The sequence below is a fragment of the Helianthus annuus genome, chromosome 13 (assembly GCF_002127325.2).
Source record: "Helianthus annuus cultivar XRQ/B chromosome 13, HanXRQr2.0-SUNRISE, whole genome shotgun sequence".
Lineage (NCBI taxonomy): Eukaryota > Viridiplantae > Streptophyta > Magnoliopsida > Asterales > Asteraceae > Helianthus > Helianthus annuus.
Window position 1 is genome coordinate 52,197,346 of NC_035445.2, and position 5,851 is coordinate 52,203,196.

The window sequence follows — 5,851 nt, forward strand, 5'->3', positions numbered from 1 at the left end:
TGAAAAGTCATATGGCATTGCTGGTTACTGCGTTGGAATCTTACGAAGGATTGATTGCTGGAAAAATTGGTAATCCAATGCTAACAAAGGAAGACTACGACCAGATGTATGCAGAGGAATTAGAGCTTATGGATATAAAATGGGCTTTGGCAAGTGTTCTGAGAAGAGCTGAAAAGTTCAAAATGATTACAGGAAGAAATGACTTTTTGGATGCTCATCTTTCAGCTTATGATCCCTTTTTAGAGGAGATCACAATTTCGTGCTTGAAAATCGATTTGGAACTGATTTGAACCTCAAATTTGATCAATTTGGCACAAGTTAGGGTTTGGTGGGGGAGCTCTTGTTCGCCCCTGTTGTTTGATCGACCAGACACACCTTTGTGTGTGTTTGGTGTGTGTTATTTTGTTTTTATTTAAGTTAAGTTTCAAGTTCTACACATAAGCCCCTCAACTTTTATATAGTTTATAATTCAGGCTTTTTAATTCATTCATGTGTTACTACAAGACCCATAACCATATTTGTTTTATTATGTCGAGACACTAACTAACTAGGTTATTCATTCCTAGTTATTTTATCTTGACTAATACCGCTATTTAGTTTAAAAATAAAATATTTAAAATTTCGGGGTGTTACAAGTCCACCCACCTTATAAAGGTTTCGTCCCCGAAACCAAAGTACGTACCAAACAATGTAGGGTAAAGCCGTTGCATCTCCTCTTCGGCTTACCATGCGGTATCCGAACCCCCCTTTTTTTGGTGTCTCCGTTTAATCTTTACTTGATTAATCACTCTGTCCCTCAAGCTTTTCAGTTTACGATCTAAAATCGTAATCAGCTTCATCGCGTAATTAGGACTATTATCCACTTTGATATCATCGTAGTGAATATAAGCTGTTTCGTCGGCCAAACATTTCCGGAGATGTGATACGTGGAACGTGCTATGTATCCCACTCAATCTCTCGGTCATTTTGAGACAGTATGCTATCTTACCAACCCTTTCGATAATTCTAAATGGCCCAATAAACCTTGGGCTAAACATTACTTGACTATAAATTACTTTGCCGTCTAGACTAATTAGTCACCGTTTTACCTCTTACCTCGTCTTTCGGGTATACTACTTTGCAGTCACTAGCCCCTTTGCGTGCTTATAATTTCATATCTAGTCATTCACACTATAAGGTGACTGTATTCTATGTTACTTTTTGTGTCCGTGATCACATCACGTTATGTTTAGTTTTACATCGGCTTTTCATTATTAAGAATCTTTCCTTCGAATGCATCGTCTTACACCTTTCGGCGTTAAGACCTATATTCTTTAGCATTAACCATTTTCTAATTTCTCTCATAGTATTTATATGTGTTAGAACATCGTTTCTTACTAAAACCAAATTTTTAGTTTAATGTTTTTCTCTTAAACACATGCCAATCAATCATATCAAAGTTTGACAACAAGAATTATTCTTCTCCGTTATCATTTTACGTGGAAAATCGTAACTGGTTCCCACGCTTTTATATTATCGACCCGTAGGTTCCTTTACTTAGCCCCATAGACTATTTTATTAGATCTTCGCCTTTTTAAGGTGAGACCCTATTGTTTGTTTCTTTGTATTTGTGACCCGAGGGTCATTTTGGTCCCGTAGACCTTTATATTGTTTATAACCCGAAAGTTATAGTGATCCCGTAGATTATCTTTTACTCGTCTCTTAATAGTATATATATATACATATACACTGTGACACCCCAGGAAAACCGGGAAAACCTTGCAACTTGACTAGCTTCCTCAGTGAGTGCCATCAAATTTCGGGACGAAATTTCTTTCAACTTGGGGATGATGTGACAACTCGAAATTTAGAACCTTTCGTTGTAACTTACTTGTACGTTATGTGACTAGTTAAAATGATAACGTGAATCTTTTTATGTGATAAGTGCTTTGTTACGCGTGTATTGTATATATATATATGTGTGTACGTGTTATATGTGAACCGAGAACCCGACACGAAACAACGGACCCGACTCGAGACCAAGAGGTCTCGAGTGAATAGTGACCGAATAGGCCTTTGGGCCGAGAACCTTGTGGCCGGTTGGGCCATTGGGCCGTGAACCCCCACTCGAAACCCACTAAGGGTGCACACTCTTGGAACTTGACTATATATACCATGCCTTAGTTAGTTTTTACCATTTGTTGAACATTACACCCACACACTCTCCTACTTTTCTCTCTAAGCCTTAAGCACACAAACCCACCTCCAAGACTCTCGGATCTAATCGGTTAGCACAAGAACTCTCGGGCTTGGAACTTCGGATCGACACACACACACACTTCATTAACCGGTTAGTGCTTTTAATGTTTATGGATTTATGTTAATCATGTTAAATGATAAAATGCATGAGATGATGTTTATTGTTAGTATTTCTTGATGATTATTGTTAGTTTATGTTATGTTTGTGTTTAAATGGATGCATGAATGAGATGAAGTTTTATGTATGTTAACAAGTTATAGTGTTGGAATGTGTTGCTAAAGAACTCATGACATCTTGTGTTAAATAGAGTTAAACTACTAGATCTTGATGATACATGAAATCGGATTTGCATTTCTCATGAAATCGGACATATATAAAAACCGAGTTGTGTGTTATGTTTAGTGTTTTGATGCTTGTTCATAGTTTTGTTTGAATAAAGGTTGAATACTTGATGAATATGTGTTTGAACATAGGAAGAACACTTTGAATGAATGTTGAGGATTGAAAACCCTTGTGATTTTGATCCATCTTTGACTAATGGCCTGATTAGGAAAAATGTTAGTGGATTTCTATTGGTTGTTTCCTGATTTGGGCCTGATTATATTGTACCATTAATCTGACTATCTGCATCAGCACCTGAACGTGGAAAATGACAGCTTACCGACTCGCAATCACCTGGTTGCGACTCGCAACCACAGCGTGATGACTCGAGACCACGCGGTTGCGACTCGCAACCATAACAGGACAAGCCGAGACCGCAGGTTACGAGTCCGGTTGCGACTCGAGACCTTAGCATGATGAACCGAGACTACGGTTGCGACACCGGTTGCGACTCGCAACCATCCATGATCAACACACAGCATGACTCGAGACCATGCTTGCGAGTCCGGTTGCGACTCGAGACCACACTTTTTGGGCCTTAGTTAATGGGCCAGACTGATGGGCTTCTGTGTTAACTGCTTTTACGTGTTTGGGCCTAAGTAGTTGGGCTGAACTTGTGAACCGTATGTGCTACGGTTGACTGTTAACTGTTACTGCTAAACGTGCTTGCCAAACGTGTTGAACATTTGTGCACTACTTGGTTCGAATCTGATTATACGTGATATCCGTGTTAGGACGTTATTGACTACTTGCGACTTGATTGACTTTCTGTGTTTGACTGCCGAGCAAACCAAGGTGAGTTCACACCCTTTACAAAGCATGGGATTCCCTGGGTTGGGAATGGGATTCAGGAACATGGGTTCCTCGTCTACCATTGGGTAGGACGTCAGTGGTTCAGGAATGTGATTCCTCGTCCGGATGGACGGATAAACGTACTAGACTAAAACTCTATCACGAAGTCCCTCCTTTTTGTATCGACTAATCGCCGGGCCAATGGCGAGCGGGTCATTAGTTAGATAGCGCTATTTAGGTCTGACAAGCCTCACACCGTGCCGCAGAGGACGGGCGTGAACTAATGGATCTGGGGCACGTCAATGATGATAGACATTGATGTTTTCAGGGCACATAAACATGACTACAGTCAGCAATCGATACGGTAACGAGTCTAGTATACACATGGGGTAGCCCCCACGGCCGAAATGCCTGATAACTATATGGGGTAGCCCCCACGGCCGGAGTGCCGGAGTAACTGGGAACGAACTGGTCACGTTTTTAAAACTATGGGGTAACCCCCACGGCTGGATGCCAGATAAAGTAAACTGTTTTCGAAACAACTAAAACGAACGCCCACCCGTGAACTCACTCAACTAGTTGTTGACTCGTTACTACATGCTTTGCAGGACCATAGGTACTTAGCTGGAGCTTGCATGGAGGAGGATCGTTGTGGGACATGGATTGCTACAAGGCCATGATAAACTTGAAACTTTTGGAACTTATGTTATAACTTTAAACTTATGCTTCCGCTTGCAACTTAAACTTATATGTTTTGAAACACCAATCGGGATGGTTAAACTTTTATAATTACTTATATGCTTGTTCAGTATGATTGGTGGCTGGGTCCTGGTCAGTCACGCCTCCAAGCGGTGGTACTCCGCAGGTGGGATTTTGGGGGTGTGACAGATTGGTATCAGAGCCATTGGTTATAGTGAACTTGGTTTTAATAAAGGAGAAACGTTTTTGTTAAAACCAGACTATAACCGGTTTAGTGCTCAACGGTCCACAACGACACTTCGCTCCTCATGCAAGGCTCGACGTTCTAGGTAATATAATGTATGTATATGGCCTACTTGTTAGTTGCGTAGTACATTGCTCATGGTATGCTTGACTAGTATAACTACTGTTGTTTGAACACATGCGTACTTACTCTGTCCTACTATCGTGCTTTCGCGAACCTCTCTCACACGTATTGCTTTTATTATGAAGAACCATGTCTGGACGCGTTAACATGACACAAGCCCAGTTGACGGCTTTGATCAACGAGCGAATTGACGCAGCGCTCGCAGCTGCACGCGCAGGAGGTATATCCTGCAGTCCGAAATTGTTCTAGGATCGTTTGGATCCTACTCTCGTGAACCAACCTTTGTGTTAAACTCTGTCTTTTCTTTCACCTACCTTAGGTCAGTATGCTCAGGCACCGGTGTGCACTTTTAAGACCTTTATGGACTGTCGACCCACAACTTTTAGCGGCACTGAAGGAGCAGTAGGTCTCCTACACTGGTTTGAGAAACTGGAGTCTGTGTTCGAAATGTGCGAATGCCCTGAAGCGCGCAGGGTGAAGTATGCTACTGGTACTCTCGAGGGTTTGGCTCTCACGTGGTGGAATGCTCAAGTGCAGATGTTAGGGTTGGTTGCTGCCAACGCCACCCCATGGGAAAACTTCAAGGAAATGATCAGGGAGGAATACTGCAGTCGTGACGACATTCACAAACTGGAAGATGAGTTCTACAATCTTAAGATGTCGGGGTCGGAGATTGAGGCATACACTAAGAGATCGCATGAGCTTGCTTTGTTGTGTCCTACTATGGTGGACCCTCCATATAAGCGAATTGAACTCTATCTCAAGGGCTTGGTGCCAGAAATCCAAAGTCATGTGACTTCAGCGAGGCTGACTACTATCCAGCAGGTTGTACAGTTGGCTCACCGTCTCACCGACCAAGCGGTGGAGCAGAACAAGTTACCGAAGCGAATAGGTGCTGCAACTACTTCTGGTGCTTCTAGTGGGGATAAACGGAAATGGGATGGAACTTCAAGCAGGGGTTCAACTTCAGTGCAAACTCAGTCTCAGCAGAGAAAGACGGACGATCACAAGAGCCCCAGTCAGCAGTCGTCTGGTGGTCAAAGTCACGGTGGATACAAGGGGAATCACCCCAAGTGCAATCGTTGTAGCCTACACCACAGTGGGCCATGCACCAGGGGCAACTGTCATCGATGCAACAAGCCTGGTCATGTTGCAAAGGATTGCAGAAGCGCATACCCCGTCAACCAGAATCGTCAGCAACCTCAGCAGAATCAGCGACAGCAGCAGGGTAACAACAAAGGGTGCTTTCAGTGTGGAGCTGAAGGTCATTTCAAGAAAGATTGTCCCCAACTGAACCAGAACAACAACAACAACCAGGGGAATGGTAACAATGGAAACAACAACAATGGTGCTAGGGGGCGTGTGTTCGTGAT